Raw genomic sequence first — 19,151 nt, 5'->3', positions numbered from 1 at the left:
AATACGATTTGAAAACAGCCTACAAATTTGTCAACACAAGTTCTTTGATGTACACTAGATAATTTCCACAGGGCATTTAATCGTACACAAGAGGTTTGCACCAGGTACGATATATATTTAAATGACGTCAAACTAAGCATCAAAGCTGGTAGGTCAATCGATATTTCCCCTCTTCGTACTAGAATAGGTACATGTAACAAACACGATAGAAAAATACTCCTTCATAGCTGTGTATAGGATTTTAATGTTTTCCTCTTTCATGGATATAAACAGGAAGGAAAGCACTGGAAGATGACTAAGTATTACTCAAAAAAACATTCCCTCGACTAGAAGTTGCCCACATACAATATATAATTATGAAAGGGTTTATTATTCTTAAATGCATATGTTTGTACGGCGAAGTGACCTCAGGTAATGAAGCAGTTTCCTCAGAGTCAAACAAATCTGATATTATACAAAGAAATGTAACTTCACATAGAAGACAACACTATAACGTTAAACTTGACAATGAAATTACGCAAGATTAAATTAACATTTTCTTCTTTTTATAACGGTGTCAGAGAAAAAACATTTTTCATAGTACGATGCGTTCAAACTAGGTCACGAAGGCGTCACGTGACCACCCGATGGTATAAAACCTTCGGCCGACCGTTGGAAATTTAATTGCTGATCGGACATTATTGGGAGCAGACCACACAGTTCATTTCAATAAACAATAGCATCCTTTTTATTATGTTTTTGGAGTGAATTCTACAAAAAGGCCTCAGATATAACTCCAATGGACTAAGGAGACTTAGGTACTAAGGGAGGCAACGCAGTTGGTATCTCTCAACTCATTCTCATTAATGCGCCAAAATACTCTAACAACATACGTTACGTAGCTGTCTGGAAGCAGGAACGGCTGTGACAAATAAGTACTGGCCGATATTCCCTATTGCCCGGATTTGCACATGTGAACCTTAATGGTTTCCCCGATTGAAACCTTACCAGAATGTACCGTATGGTTGTAAGATTTAAACGATAATAGACATATCGGTAATCATTGGTTACTTGATTAATGCCATAGCATGACACATTGATAATTTGTTATGCAGGCGTCACACTGTCCCGAAATTGACACCAGATGCCGATGAAATACTAAATTTTGAATTACGCGCGAACATGGCCCCGAACTTGGTCAACAGCCAATCAACAGCTGAAGCAAGTACGATGCCCACAGAAGGTCACACGATGGCACCCGAACCACACACGAAGGCAACAAAAAGATGTAAATTTGTATTAAGCAGTTGAGACCACAGGAAGGCCACACGATGGCTACACGACGTCGTATTGAGAGTACGATGCGTTCGAACTAGGTCATGAAGGCGTCACGTGACCTCTCGATTGTATAAAACCTCCGGCCGACCGTTGGAAATGTAATTGCTGATCAGAGATTATTGGGAGCAGACCACACAGTACATTTCAACTTTACTTCAAATTAAATTCAAATTAAATTCAACTTTAATTCAACTTTAACTCAACTTTAACATGCAAGCCAAGGCAATAGATATTATTCCTCTGCTAATTCTAATGCATTATTGTAATGATCAAGACAATGATTTGGGGATGAGGGTTGTTGACCTATAGCTTGTTTTCACTTTGGAAGATAATTTCCCAAATTGTCCATACCTGTATTTTTGTTCTTTAATCACATCTCAGAAATTTGAGGCTGTACAGCCTCTTAAGAATAAGACTGTAAACTCTGGTACTTAAAAAATACAATTCTGTTTACTGACAAAGATTACTAACCAGACAGGTTTTTTTTGTCAGGTCAGATTTACACGTAGCATTCCTGAACTGTGGAGTGTTGTCAGCAATGACAGTAAGTATAACTCTTTGTTGAAATGGAACTCTCTCTCCTCTCTCTTCATAAGAATAAAAACAAAAAAGAATTGGCATCCTTATCTAGGCAATGTGATGTTTTTTTCTTAAGAAAACAATGCTACCAAGGACAGCCTCCGCCAATAACTAAACCCAGACGACAGTGTAAATATCAACAAAAACATCGATCTTTCAGCTTAAGTGTCACATGACGACAATAATAACACAAGCCAGTAACCAGAAATTCAGAGACATTTCCAGAAAAATCCGAAAAAAATCACACAGAAACTTGAGATTGTATATGATAAAAATTGTCACTGATATTTCCAGACTTTGTTCTTTAAAAATCTCCAGGTTCCAAAATGTTAAGTCCCATACTACTTTAACATAGAAATTAATTGAGATTTTTAAACTATCTAAATGTTGTGCCTTTATTTGATTAATAAGTGGAAAAAATAACAAGTATTTTCAATCAAAATTTCAAAAACAAAATGTATTACAGTATTCCATACACATTTTGTTTTAAGTTACAATGCAGTATGTGAAATTTGTTCAGCGTCACAATGTTAGTGTCTCTGTATTCATTTTACTGTTTACTGTCATTGCTTTGTGGGAATAATTACAGGATCATCTTGTCCTGCCGTGGCACCGAACCAGCCTTTGAGGTAAAATAGTAGCCCAGGTATCTTCTAATTTGCCTCCCCTCCTAGGTTCCAGTGTTCCTTGCCATCTTATGGTAAACATCCAGCAGTACTTTGAAACCTCTCCATGACCCTGGGATGCCATTCTGGTTCTGGTCATTTAAGTCCATCAGTTTGTTGTGGGTGGCTTGATATCTCAGTCTGTTGAGATTGTGAAGGATAACACAAGTTGTGATGATTATCTGCATGTCTCTGGCCTCTGTCCATGGTCCTCTGCAAAACTCGGAACTTGTGTGACAGAATACCAAAGGCATTATCCACTACACGCCTGGCTCTTGAAAATCTGTAGTTAAATATTATCTCATGGTGCTCAATGTTTCTGATGGAAAACGGGTTCATCAGACTCATGTTGATCTCAAAAGCATTGCCACTACTATGTAGTATGGGACAGGAACGTCATCACCAGGTAGAGACTTCTCTTCAGGGAGATTAAATATGTTGTTCGGATTCTCCAGGCCTCCCTTCAGTTCTGACCCATTGCAGATACTGGCATCGTTGCTGGAACCATCAGATCCGACATCAATCCAGATAAACTTGTAGTCTGCGTCGACCAGGGTCAGGAGGCCAATGGAGAAGAAGCCATTGTAGTTTGTGTACACAGAGCCATGATTCAAAGGACAGGTGACCGCCACATGCTTGCCATCCAGAGCACCACAGCAGTGTGGAAATTGCCATCTCTTCCTAAGCTGCTCAGCAATGGCGGTCCACTTTGCAGTTGTAGTAGGACACTGGATCACCCTAGCAGCAAACTCGGCTCTGATGGCATCGCAGACTTCATTAATGAATAGGGAGATGGTGTTTGGAGAAACTCTGAAGCTGTAGGACAGGCTTGGATAATTGTCACCGCAGGCCAGGTGTCGTAGAGTGATGGACAGCTTGAGACCAGGAGGGAGAGACTGTTTGCACCATGTGTCGTCCTGCTCTATTTTATATTCTACCCTTCGCAGGAATTTATCGTAGAGGCCCATGGGAAGTCTTGTGTAGTTGTAGAAGGCCTTCTCATCTTCTGTCTTCAGCTCCTTTAGTAGAGTGCTATACATAGCGTTCTCGTTTTTCGTCAGACAGCCATTTCCTGACACACATACTCCTGGGTTTCCTCCTTCGCCTCGGTTTGCCCCTGCCATGGAAAATAAAGAGCAAAACAATATAAGTACATTGTCGAATGCTAGAAAGTCAACTAGTAAGAAATGACAAAGTGAAATAAGAAATGTTTTACCTGTCAGAGGAGGTGCTTGGCTTGTAAGAGTTGTTCATCGTGTTCTCTGAGGTGCATCAAAAGAAGCAATGCTGTTGCCTTCTTTTCCCTGGTTGTCTCATCATGAAAGTATGCCTTCTGCAGGAACTGATTTGTGATTAATTGTGATTGAAGCTTTGGGAGTTACACACGCCTCTACTCTGTAGAGTTGCTCAGGACTGACTGGGGAAGATCCTCTTAGGCTGGCCTATTATATGTTCACGTTACCATCTCACATGTGAAATGCTTGAGCTACTCAAATTCGATTGTTTTGGCCGACACCGTGGTTCCATCTCTATATCTTTGTACGATGGCTACACGACGGCTTTTCGAGGGTTTCACGTAGTCGTGTTGCCTTATTAAGACAATCGGCCAGCTTCTTGTTTCCTCCGTATTGTCTTCGTGAGGCGAAAAATACCCGATGGCACCGATGATCGTACGAAGTAAAGACGAAGATGACACGATTTGACAAGATGCCCTCACGATGGCCTTTCGAAGGACAAAATGGACACAAGAATTCAACACGAAAGGGAACCTTCGCAAGGTTTTTCGTTTATTTGTTTGCATGTCAAAGATTTTGCCACAGCTCACGAAGTTGCTGCCGAAACCTGAGAAACTCCTGCGGCGGTCATACGATGGCTTTAGATGCCCTTACGAATGGGCCGATGTTTTTACTATCAGATCTGAATTTGAACATTTTCTTTATCGTGTGTCCATCTGGTGTCTATTTCGGGACAGTGTGACGCCTGCATTAGTAGTTGCGGATATCACTTACTAACGTCAGCGGCTTTGTATTTGTACACATAACTTGCTTGAGTCAGCAGCTGTATATGAGTGCGTGCGTGACATCTCAGTTAACTAGAATCAGAAGCTTTACTTCAGTACTTGATATAACATTAACTGGTGTCAACAATATCAAGTTTTTACTTTCTTCACAACCAATGTACGTATTAAACGTGTCGCTACATTATTACATATTATTACATATTATTACATATTTGAATGTGGCAAAATGATGAGTCTTATTGAAGTTACTGATGTCAACAGCTTTGTATATGTACATAACATCTTACTAACCCTTGTCGGAACCTTTGAATTTGTAAAAGACACATTACGAACTCGTGTCAGTATCTTTGTTTAGGTAAATGAAGCATCATTAACAGGTGTCAACGGCATTGTATAAGTACATGACGTAACACTAACTATTGAGTCAACGGCTTTGACAAACATCAATGACTATAGTCGATAAATGTGTATATGTTTATGAAACGTCATTATCTAGGGCAGCATATTTTATATATCGGGGTAAACTCTAATTATCAATGCATTCCGGTAGAAACGCAAGTACCGACTTGTATTCACATCAACATGAACATTGAATGTTTGTACTCGATGTTTATCTTTACCTTAACAATTTGGAATTTTAACTGATCAGAAATAAAGATTTTCGAATATTTGCTTGTATATGTGCATGTACATGATCAAAGTATTTTTTCCATGATTTATACATTTCCTGTGATCTGATTGGCTAAGACCTGCTCTGCTGAACTAAATTTCATGTTATATAGAACTCTGGACTACTGAAGGTATCGTACAATATCGAAAAATATTCCAGCTTAAAAATAGCACAATGAGAGATATCAATTCTTGAAATATTGCGCAGAGAGCATTTCAAAATATTTTAATGTTTCCTCTACGGGATTTTGTTTATTTCTAAATAGCGTAAAATTATCATACAAAGATTGTCAATTTCATCAATTTCTTCATCACACGGAAATATCGTTTTGCATTGCTCTAAGTCGGGCACAAGTTATATAAGAGTTTAAACCAATTCGAATTCTAGCTCCAAATTGAAGTACTAGGGCGAAATACAAAGTTTGTGTTTCAGATGGCTAAGTAACGTTTGCTGCAACATCGTCTACAGAGGCCATGTACTCTTAACTCAAATCCAATAACTGTAAATTTCCAACGTGAGAACTCGGTTAATGATAAACAAAGAAAAAAGAAAAAGAAAATAACACAGATGTTTTAATAATAGGTGTATTATATGGCACTGAGAAAGGTAGTATAGTACTTGAATAATGGGTGTATGATGTGGCACTGAGAAAGTTGGTATGAGACTTGAATAATGGGTGTATAATGTGGCAATGAGAAAGGTAGTATGATACTTGAATAATGGGTGTATGATTTGGCACTGAGAAAGGCGCTAAGAAAGGTAGTATGATACTTGAATAATGGGTGCATAAAGGTGGCAAGGGGTTCTAATAATGAGTGTATAACGTGACACTAAGAAATGTGGCAAGGGGTTCTAATAATAGATGTATGATGTGGCGCTAAGAAAGGTAGTATGATACTTGAATAATGGGTGCATAATGTGGCACTGAGAAAGGTAGTATGATACTTGAATAATGGGTGTATGATTTGGCACTGAGAAAGGTACCAAAGGCTTTAATAATGGATGTATGATGTGACAGTAAACAGGTGGCAAGGGGTTCTAATAATGGGTATATAACGTGGCACTAAGAAATGTGGCAAGGGGTTCTAATAATAGATGTATGATGTGGCGCTAAAAAAGGTGGCAAAGGGTTATAATAATGGGTGTATGATGTGGCGCTAAGAAAAGTGGCAACAGGTTTCAATAATTGGTGTATGATGTGGCACTAAGAAAGGTAACAAAAGCTTTAATAATGGGTATATGATGTAGTACTAAGAAAGATATCAACATGTTTTGATAATGGGTGTATGATGTGGCACTAAGAAAGGTGGCAAAAGGATTTAATAATTGGTGTATGATGTGGCACTAAGAAAGGTAACAAAAGCTTTAATAATGGGTATATGATGTAGTACTAAGAAAGATATCAACATGTTTTGATAATGGGTGTATGATTGGTACTAAAAAAGGTGGCAACAGGCTTTAATACTGTGTGTATGATGTGGCACTAAGAAAGATAGCAACATGTTCTAATAATGTGTGTATGATGTGGCACTAAGAACGATAGCAACATGTTTTGATAATGGGTGTATGATTGGTACTAAAAAAGGTGGCAACAGGCTTTAATACTGTGTGTATGATGTGGCACTAAGAAAAGTGGTAAGGGGTTCTAAAAAAGGTTTATGATGTGGCACTAAGATAGATAGCAACATGCTTTAATAATGGGAGTATGATGTGGCACTAAGAAAGATAACAACATGTTTTGATAATAGGTATATGATGCGGCACTAAGAAAGATAGCAACATGTTCTAATAATGGGTGTATGATGTGGCACTAAGAAAGATAGCAACATGTTCTAATAATAGGTTTATGATGTGGCACTAAGAACGATAGCAACATATTATAATAATTGGTGTATGATGTGGCACTATGAAAGATAGCAACATGTTCTAATAATAGGTGTATGATGTGGCACTAGGAAAAGCGGTAAGGTGTTCTAAAAATAGGTTTATGATGTGGCGCTAAGAAAGATAGGAACCTGTTCTAATAATTGGTATATGATGTGGCACTAAGAACGATAGCAACATGTTCTAATAATTTGTATATGATGTGGCACTAAGAAACGCGGTAAGGTGTTCTAAAAATAGGTTTATGATGTGGCACTAAGAACGATAGCAGCATATTATAATAATTGGTGTATGATGTGGTACTAAGAAAGATAGCAACATGTTCTAGTTATGTTCTAATAATGGGTGTATTATGTGGCACTAAGAAAGATCGCAACATGTTCTAATAATAGGTTTATGATGGGGCACTAAGATAAATAGCAAAATGCTTTAATAATGGGCGTATGATGTGGCACCAAGAAAGATAGCAACATGTTTTGATAATAGGTGGATGATGTGGCACTAAGAAACGCGGTAAGGTGTTCTAAAAATAGGTTTATGATGTGGCACTAAGAAACGCGGTAAGGTGTTCTAAAAATAGGTTTATGATGTGGCGCTAAGAAAGATAGGAACCTGTTCTAATAATTGGTATATGATGTGGCACTAAGAAAGGTGACAAGGGGTTCTCATAATAGGTGTATGATTTGGCACTTAGAAATATAGCAACATGTTCTAATAATGTGTGTGTGATGTGGCACTAAGAAAGGTGACAAGGGGTTCTAATAATGGGTGTATTATGTGGCACTAAGCAAGATAACAACACGTTCTAATAATTGGCGTATGATGTGGCACCAAGAAAGATAGCAACATGTTTTAATAATAGTTGTATGATTTGGCACTTAGAAATATAGCAACATGTTCGCTAAGAAAGATAGGAACCTGTTCTAATAATTGGTATATGATGTGGCACTAAGAACGATAGCAACATGTTCTAATAATAGGTGTATGATGTGGCACTAAAAAAGATAGCAACATGTTTTGATTATGGGTGTATGATTGTTACTAAAAAAGGTGGCAACAGGCTTTAATACTGTGTGTATGATGTGGCACTAAAAAAGATAGCAACATGTTTTGATTATGGGTGTATGATTGTTACTAAAAAAGGTGGCAACAGGCTTTAATACTGTGTGTATGATGTGGCACTAAAAAAGATAGCAACATGTTTTGATAATGGGTGTATGATTGTTACTAAAAAAGGTGGCAACAGGCTTTAATAATGGGTGTATGATTTGGCACTAAGAAATATAGCAACATGTTCTAATAATAGGTTTATGATGTTGCACTAAGAAAGGTAACAAAAGCTTTAATAATGGGTATATGATGTGGCACTAAGAAAAATAAAAACATGTTTTGATAATAGGTGCATAATGTGGCACTAAGCAAGATGGCAACACGTTCTAATAATTCGTGTATGATGTGGCACCAAGAAAGATAGCAACATGTTTTGATAATAGGCGCATGATGTGGCACTAAAAAAGATAGCAACATGTTCTAAGAAGAGGTTTATGATGTGGCACTAAGATAGATAGCAACATGCTTTAATAATGGGAGGATGATGTGGCACTAAGAAAGATAGCAACATGTTTTGATAATGGGTGTATGATTGTTACTAAAAAAGGTGGCAACAGGCTTTAATAATGGGTGTATGATGTGGCACTAAGAAAAGCGGTAAGGTGTTCTAAAAATAGGTTTATGATGTGGCACTAAGATAGATAGCAACATGCTTTAATAATGGGAGTATGATGTGGCACTAAGAAAGATAACAACATGTTTTGATAAGAGGTATATGATGCGGCACTAAGAAAGATAGCAACATGTTCTAATAATGGGTGTATGATGTGGCACTAAGAAAGATAGCAACATGTTCTAATAATGGGTGTATGATGTGGCACTAAGAAAGATAGCAACATGTTTTGATAACAGGTGCAGATGTTGCACTAAGAAAGATAGCAACATGTTCTAATAATTGGTGAATGATGTGACACTAAGAAAGGTGGCAAGGGGTTTTAATAATGGGTGTATGATGTGGCACTAAGAAAGGTGACAAGGGTTCTAAAAATGGGTGTATCATTTGGCACTAAGAAAGATAGCAACATGTCCTAATAATGGGTGTATGACGTGGCACTAATAAAGATAGCAACATGTTTTAATAATAGTTGTATGATTTGGCACTTAGAAATATAGCAACATGTTCTAATAATGGGTGTATGATGTGGCACTTATAACGATAGCAACATGTTTTAATAATAGGTGTATGATTTGGCACTAAGAAATATAGCAACATGTTCTAATAATGGGTGTATGATGTAGCACTAAGAAAGATAGCAACATGTTCTAATAATGGGTGTATGATATGGCACTAAGAAAGATAGCAACATGTTTTGATAATAGGTGTATAATGTGGCACTAAGCAAGATAGCAACATGTTCTAATAATTGGTGTATGATGTGACACCAAGAAAGATAGCAACATGTTTGTATAATAGGTGTATGATGTGGCACTAAGAAATGTGGCAAGGGGTTCTAATAATGGGTGTATATTGTTGCACTAAGAAAGATAGCAACATACTTTTATTATGGGTGTACGATGTGGCACTATAAAAGATAACAACATGTTCTAATAATTGGTGTATGATGTGGCACTAAGAAAGATAGCAACAGGCTTCAATAATAGGTGTATGATGTGGTACTAAGAAAAGTGGCAAGGGGTTCTAATAATGGGTATATGATGTGGCACTAGAAAAGATAGCAACATGTTCTAATAATTCGAGTATGATGTGGCACTAAGAAAGATAGCAACAGGCTTCAATAATAGGTGTATGATGTGGCACTAAGAAAAGTGGCAAGGGGTTCTAATAGTAGGTGTATGATGTGGCACTAAGAGAGATAGCAACATGTTCTAGTAATAGGTGTATGATGTGGCACTAAGAAAAGTGGCAAGGGGTTCTAATAATGGGTGTATGATGTGGCACTAAGAAAGATAGCAACATATTTTGATAATAGGTGTATGATGTGGCACTAAGAAAGATAGCAACATGTTCTAGTTATAAGTGTATGATGTGGCACTAAGAAAGATAGCAACAGGCTTCAATAATGGATGTATGATGTGGCACTAAGAAAAGTGGCAAGGGGTTCTAATAATGCGTGTATGATGTGGCACTAAGAAAGATAACAACATGTTCTAATAATTGGTGTATGATGTGGCACTAAGAAAGATAACAACATGTTCTAATAATTGGTGTATGATGTGGCACTAAGAAAGATAACAACATGTTCTAATAATTGGTGTATGATGTGGCACTAAGAAAGATAGCAACATGTTCTAATAATGGGTGTATGATGTGGCACTAAAAATGATAGCAAAATGTTTTAATAATGGGTGCATGATGTAGCGCTAGGAAAGGTAGTATTTGACTTGAATAATGGTATGGTGGGTAAAAAGCACAGCTGTCAATAACACGTTGTTTACAAGAAGGATCCCTTTGAGGTTTCTAAACCAAATATAATCGAAAGGAGATCAATACCCTTATCCTTAACTTGTATTGGAAAACATTGCGGTACAGGACCTTTATCACCTTGTATTTCGCCTTTCCAAAAATGTTGAAAATGTATAAGTTGGAATTATACTTTTCTAAGTGAATCTATTTTGGCAATCAAGATATGTTATAGTTTTTGCAGACAAGGGTAAGGTTTGTTTTGTCTGCAGACGCATCCTTATATTGATCCAGCAGATCGTTGGGAGTAGTTAGAACATCGGGCCAAGACAAGCAATCAGTTGTTCGTTTTTTTTCTAAATTTGAGCCTGCTTATCATTTTTTAGATTAGCATGCATGGTAGATAACCAAATCAGTGAATTCAAATAAGCATGCTCTCGTTTTACCTATCGTCTGGCGTCGACTTCGATAGAATCCAGTAGCAACTGATCTCACATTTTAATTGATGGTTAGAGTCTCTCTATATTCCAAACCCTTCATCGATATTGTCGTAGTTTCAAAGCATGGACACCATTAAGATAGCCAGATTCTACGATCCAAGCTGGACTGTGATTAAAAAGAGATGCAGAACAAAAACGGGATGAAGGGAGAATTATATTGTCATCTAAATTAAGCTTGTAAAAAATAATTAGTATCATAGAGTATCTGGAGTATGTTTGTAGGTTAGCTTCGAACTTATGCAGTATTATCAACCATATGATACAGATATCCACTTCCACTGTTACGTATCATTACATGAGACATCAACATTTATTAACGAAAAACGTACTCACCGGCGTCCAAGAATACATTCCTACATAGGTAGTGTCGTTTGACGGCAGTAGGTCCCAAGGCTGAGTTATATCATCAGCGGTGTGAACTTTACACACGTTTGAAGTTGTATTAAACGTAATTGAGAGACATTGTGATCGGAGAAAACATTCACGGGCACATCTTGTAAGGGTCTGTCCAGTTATTATATTTAAATTCTTATACTGGAGCTTGAATTTAGGTTTGCTCTTGAAATAGTTACAAGTACTTGTAAATGATTGGTTTGAAAGTGCACCATGTATTAACACAATAAGCAAACCTAGTGGCGACATGTCCTTATATCTCTGGTAAATGGCTCATCACAATCATAGGTAGTCGATTGTTTATCATGTCAGTGTGTGATTTGAATTGTAACGTACAACAAAACCATGTTGAATTATCCAGTATCTTGCGTATATACAGCTCTATCGCCTTCAAATAGCTGTTCTGTGTAATTTAAATTGTTTTAGTTATTAGCTTTTATAGTTATATTTGACAATAGTCTACAATTACCATATTTACACGGACTTTCATGTGTTCAATAAAGAAACGCGGAATGGAGCCGCAAATGGATTCGAAAGCCAAATGGTCCATTCCCACACGAACTGTTTTCTTAGGTAAACTCATTAATTGGTTAGACGCTTTCGTGGATGTAGCATGTAGCAGGAACCGGGATATCTCGTATCGGTTATGTCAAGAGAGATCAATTAGATACATTAGATAAAAGGAAATTCTTCGACGAAAAAATGTTATATATATATCTCATATTTCGGTAACAATCTTTGGTACTGAATATGTATCGATTGTATTCTGTGCGTTTCGTACAGGACAATTAACACTTTGTAAACAGAGTCTGTTAAGTTCAATATTAACAAGTAAAATATTTATTTGAATCATTCCAAATTTATCAGAGGAACACCTTTTGAATCTGAACTCGGATATTGAGGACGCAGCAGATTTAAATTTAAATTTATTTGGGTCCCTAATTTTAAAAAGCACGGTCTAAAAGAGTGTCCACTGGACCTGCCGGAGCTGAAATGGTGTTCAATAATTTAACTGTTAGAGATCCGTCGGATTTAGCGGTGAGTACTGAAATTTACTCTCACTCAGAAGATAGTGGTTTTGACAGTGATTTTACCTCTTTTATAAAATTTGAACTTTCAGATTTTCTGCAATAGTTTTTCAATAGTTTTTCAGCTGCAATAGTTTTTACGGTTGAGGAAATTAAATGTTGCTTTTATCATCATATTAAAAGTTTATGAAAAACTGTTACTGACAAGATTAGAAAATTCAGAACTTTTGCGTGAATCCATTACAACATGGATTCCAAAAACAAGTTAGTAGTACCATGACTTCATACATTGTGCATGAAGCCATTGAGTATGACAGTGAACATGATATCAGTTGTTAACATGTTTCTAAGACGCTTCATAAGCTTTTGACTGTGTGTGGCATGACGGTCTGCTTCTCAAACTGGCACGTTTGGGTTTTAGTCGGAAATATGTATGTGTAATTATGTCCTTGTATAAAGATATGTTTAATGTTGTTATTCATCAAAACTTTGTATCGAAAGTGTTCAAGATATGCCAGGGAACCCGTGAGGGTAGTATTATCTCGCCTTGTTATACTATGTTTATATTAATAATCTCTTGAATGATCTTTGTGATCTCAATATTCCTTTCGTATTTGTGATATCAACAGTACTTGCCAAACGTAGGCAGACGATTCTATACACAATTTAGATTTGCTCTTGCATATATGTTATAAGTATAACTGTAAATGGTGGTTTAGATTCAACCTCTCCAAATCAGTAATTATTGTTTTTAACGAACGAACTAGTCACCACTCACAGTATAACCATAGGTGGCACTTAGGCGACAGTTACGTCACTGAATGTACAAATGTTAAACATGTTGGGATTAGTATAAATAAGTATAAACCAGGTCGCCCTGATGTCGATGAAGTTATCCACAAACTACGTTGTCAATGTTTTCCTCTTTTGAATTGTAATTTATTTTCGGCCCCAGCATCAACCCTTTAACTGGAGTGAAACTATACCTCTCTATTGTTCTCCCTCGAAGCATGTTTGGCTATGAGTTGTGTTTCTCATTTACAAACTCAGATTGGTGCCGTCTAGAATCAGTACATCACTTGTGGCCTAACTAATTCAAAATATCCCCCTGAGAACCAGATCTGACATCGCATTAGGTATACTTGGTTTATCATCCCTTCATATATGTAGATCAATGTAAGCTTCGTTTTTTGTTGCATTATGTAGAACCAAAACTTAATGTACATCTAGACAACTGTTTTTATTGCGATTGTATCAAAATCTCTTTGGTGTTAATAAAGCTAAAAAGGGTTTTATTGTTGATGCAATTGACATACTGTATAAGTACAACTTCTACGACTTTTTAAATGAATTCTTTAAGTCGGTTAACTTTCCTCCAAAGTTATGTTGGAAACATCTAGTTAAAAATGTTCTTCTTTGTAAAGAATCAGATGACTGGAAAACTCGCTTAAATCATTCGTCTTATTTTTCGAGATTCAAAAATCTTCATCCTGAAATGACACCTTCAGTGATCTGATACTTTTCAAAATGTCAACCTTCTTTTATTGGAACTTGTAAAAATGTTTCCAAAATGTGAATTGCATCACCTGATTGCGAACTTTTTTGCGCTAATTGTAAGGATACTTTTGAAGACGAAGCCGCGCTTTGTTTGTTAGACTGCAGTGAATTAGAATTAGCAAATTTGAGGGATACTCTTTTGACGAACTTTGTTAATAAATATCCTGTGTATGTTTATGTGTCTTTCGACCAGTCAGACAGAGAGGTCCATGTGGTTACTCTGCTGAGTGTTCCAAGCGATGTTATTTGCGATACTCTTAATGACGATGTTAAATCGCTCAGGTCTTTTACCAAAGATTGCCTAATATTTGCGGGAAAAGGCGTTCTATATGACCTTCCAATAAATCTAGCTAATTTTGTAGCAGTCATTGCAATGAGTCTTCCTTTAACAACTTTTCATTGACTTATAACGTGTCTTTATCTTTATTCAACATGTGATTATGAAATGATATTAATATCAATTGTATCTCAATTTTTGTCTGCACCATTTTTTGTAATCATGTCACTTGCACTCACCGTTCTCATCCACATTGTACTCTTCATTTTTTTAGAGGAAATAAAGATTTGATGATGACAATTAACACTTTGTAAAAAGAGTATGTTAAGTTCAATATTAACAAGTAAAATATTTATTTGAACCATACCAAATTACCTCAAATTTACACAGACAAACATATAATCCCACTTCGTTTAGGAATATTTACGTTACTCGCATACTTTTAAATTCTTTCGTATTGATAACTAGCGTGGCAAGACGAGTCATTAATAAATCAATCCTAGCTTTTCTTACGTAAAACGTTATATTATTTAATAATTGAAATGAATAGAGCAAAACTTCGTATTTATTTTTGTATAACTAGGTTGTGACGCTCTAAATAGATCCCATGTTATACCACTTCGTTATATTTTGTTATCTTACAAGCATAAGATATTAACAAAGTGTCAAATAGTCTTCGCCTTTATCTAGTAAGTCTTATAATAAGCTACAAAACAAAATGTCTGATTATTCCTTTCGCCGGTCGCCTTTCTTGGAATATAAATTGAGTTGTTTCTATAGTCTGGTATGGTTGTGCATAGATACATTTACGTGAAGTCAAATTTCTGAAAGAAGAAAGGGTTTTGGAAAGAATTTGTATAAGATTAAGCATACTATCTTTTTAGTACTTCAAAAAACACTTTATTATGTGGGTTTTTTTTAATAATTTCACTTCTGGCGTATTCAGTATCGTTAGACTATTACCCTAATGTAATGCCAATACAAATGCTCGGTGAATGAAGCTCGGATAATGGCTTGATTGAGCCACAAGCAGAGTCAGCGACAAAGCGTTGTTCATAAGGATTGTTGTGCAATTTCGGAATCAAATACAAATGAGCAAGATACGAACAAATATATCGTTATTATTTAACGATATTCAGAAAGAGTATTTCGCCTTTCAATTAAACGGAAAATGAAAAAAGTGTGGTTTTCTTCGTAATCAAACAAGCCTTGTTATTAGCAGAAATGTAGTGTTTGCATATGCAGATATTATGCAGACAAATTAAGAGTGGATTATAAATCGATGTTAAAAGATTGGTGCTGTGCTGTTGGTTTTATTAGTAGTTGCAAGTTATTTTTAGAATGTGGCCCTGATAGATTTAACTCACTCTGGAAGTAAATAAAATGTATCGTGTTTTCCTTTTGCACATTGTCTTACATACAGAATCCATTAGTAGCTGGAAGTACGCATTCGAATGGATTGTAGGAATCTGTCAAAATGTCATACCCTCTATAAATACTCGTGCGTCTTTACATTTAGGATACTATTCAGAACACCAGGTACATGCGTGTCCACCAGCCGGACTGTAATATATGGATATATGTAGCAAGATCATGATGTAGGAGGAGTTCTGTTAAGGTGATCAGGATATAGCCGCGTTAATGTTTGCTTGTAGCTAAAAACCAGGGGGGCAATGGCTTTACAAGAACTGCAAGACATTAGTGGGATACCTTTGGTTCTGGAGCACTGTAGCATGTTATCCTAGACAGACGTAAGGGAAAGGGTATGACATCTACCTCCTTCGCATAATGTGAGTTCAGATGTATTCCGAAGTAAACAAAACACTACAAAGGGCCTAATAATTGTGTTTACGTTATTAAGTTTGTGTAGCGTGTTTCTCTGTGAAGGACGTATTCCTATCAATGGGAGATAACCCCTACATTGGAGATAAACATCATTGCCAGCACGAAACGTACTCGAATGACTTGAAATTCAAGAGCGGTGAAAAGATAATTTGTAAAACTACCATACCTAATATAAATATTCTTTTATGCGCATTCTACTTTCTTCCATAATGTATAGATATCTTGTTCTATTACCCTCGGTTTAATAATAGTGATTGTATCGACAATATATGTTAGTGCGGTGTATTCTGAAATAAATATAAAACAAAAGAAGGGGGAAAAAATAGAAAAGGACAATACTGATTTTCTACTTTTGCAGTATTGCATATCCTGGTGCTGGAACAAAATGCTTTGGTCCTGAAGTAACTTAAAATGAAAGTTTCCTCAAAAGGAAATTTCCTGATATTAAGTTTTTCGATTGGATCTGTTCGACTCAAAATATCAGTTTACCTTAAATCGAGAAGCCCCTTCTAATTTTCTAACTTTTATTTTTTTTGCCTACATAAAGATTTTCTTTCGTTTTGAATCATTTTATAGATATTGCCTATACCTATACAGAAGTATATATAGATCATGCAATTATTTCAGATTTTTTTTTCTTCAAACCCACAAGCGGCGGAAAGCACCGCCAGGGTTTGATCGGTTAATGCTTTGTCCACTTCAGGTGCTTCCCCATGCGTGAAAGACTTCTGGGAAATTAAGGCCGCTTATTGTCTACAAAAATATGATAGTAAACCCTACGGTATTCGTATTTATTACAGTTTTCTAGTGAAATATCGTGAATTCTCCATTTGAAACATATCGCCAATGCAGTGAATATATACAAAATATTATATCTTCACATGTGAAAACGTCATTCTCAGTATGGTCCAATATGAACGGTACATTATATTCTCTGCGTGGATTTTCAATTTCAAGCTTAGATGAAATGACGACAGAATAAGTGGTTGCGTGTTCCACCTATGCAGCACACATTATGGTATTTACATAACTTCACCATTAATATCATTTTTGTCTGGAAATCTTACCAGATAATAGCAGCAAACGGCAAAACTAGTGAAAATGGCGCTCTGTATTGTTGTTAAGCGTGACGTCACAAGAACTTGGCGTACAAAATACGCTAACACTCGAGAACTAATAACTAACAGGGGAGGGGGGCTATGATTGACGCGTTAACCTAGAAGACAGTTGATATTTTATCCAGAGTTGTATTATGGGCAGATTGGTCGAGCGGTTAACACTCCGGCCCTCAAAATTGAATTGATTAATGTCTATGTACTGTAAAGCGATTTAGAGGGGCTTATGTTAGCTAAATAGGGAGCGAAATCAAATGTTGTATATTTATTATTTATTTATTGTAAAAAAAATGTAAGCATTGCTGCTTCTCTTTCTCAGAAGATGACGTTATTACCTAATCGTTGACATTTAAACGTGCGTTTATAAATGTACATGTGCGTGCTGTGGGAGAACTATTGAGTGTCAAAAGTGCAAAATGTAGGGATATTGAGCGTGAACGGAATATTCTGAACGACAAAATAAATGCCATCAACAATTTATAAAATAATTGTAATCTGAAAGACTCGTTTTACTATATCTCCACAAGAAATCAATCCACTCACGCGTTGCAATACCATAAGGCTGATAATTACATCTAGAAAAAAACACACAAAAAAATATTTTCCTGTTGTAGATCAAAACAAAGAATACCACATAAATATGCCATTGAATGAATTAACATAGATTTCTATGGAAATAATTAGGCATGTGCATGTGTTCCAGCACTTGACAAAGCTATCTCATCAGTTCATTTGCATTACGGAAGATGGTTTCGGAAAAAAAGTTGCACGAGTTTTTGATAATACATGCACTCCTATTCATTACTGTCCAATAACATATGGTTATAAATATTGAACAGTTTCGTTACTGCGGAGATATATTTACGTTACTCTAATAACCAATAGTAATAAAGGAACCAACACAAACATCCAGCGTTAAGGACTCACACAACTAAATCATTTACTATATGTTATTACCAAACATTTTAGCTAATAACTTTAATATTTTTACTTCAAAACTAGTGACAACTGTCTAGATTCATAAATACATACCTTGCAAAGGCTACAAAATGACTTTTTTGGTAGGTTTAGTGGCATATTGGAGTGTCACAGCGCCAAGAAGTTGACAACCGGAAGTTTACAAGCAAAACCGGTGACACAAAACAGAAACGCCCCCAGACATTTTGCCCCTGTGCAAATCCGCACACAGACATGGAAATATATCAAAAGTATTGTAACGTGCACCGTGGTCGGTACCTATTTGGTCCGTCACAAGTGTCTCTCGGGATATGCTGTGCAGTTCCGGTAGCTTCGCCTTAGCGCACTTGCTTAGTAGCGCAGAGACTTCCTATATGAATTGGACCCAAGCAAACCTAATCAGACTATAATTAATATTATTTACAAAGGATTTTAATACGACAAACCTATGATACAGTTACATACAATAAACAGAGTCGTGCTACTTGTCACGGGACTCACAATTACAATACACATTTAACGTTAACAGGGGGACTAGACAAGACCTACAGCGCACCGGCTTATGCAGCGCGGCGCACGGCACTAACAACTAGCAAACGACTATTACAAGTGCTCCCGGCACTAGTACAGAGCAGTGACAACCTTGCGCACCGGCTTATCCAGCGCAGCGCACCGGCTCACACAGCGTAATAGCTATACCGTGCACAGGCCTTACAACCGCTAATCACCCTAACCTACTGCCTCACGACTACTGGTCACTTATTCAGCGACCAACAACTACCACGCTATGAAAGACCTATGCAGTCCTTCCACAAAGACTTATCCAGCCTTTGTATATAACTTATCGTTGTTGTATCTTCGCCGTGTCCCAG

This window comes from Mizuhopecten yessoensis, unplaced genomic scaffold (assembly GCF_002113885.1).
Source record: "Mizuhopecten yessoensis strain PY_sf001 unplaced genomic scaffold, ASM211388v2 scaffold3281, whole genome shotgun sequence".
In the NCBI taxonomy this organism is placed as follows: Eukaryota; Metazoa; Mollusca; class Bivalvia; order Pectinida; family Pectinidae; genus Mizuhopecten; species Mizuhopecten yessoensis.
This window is presented reverse-complemented; position numbering follows the sequence as displayed.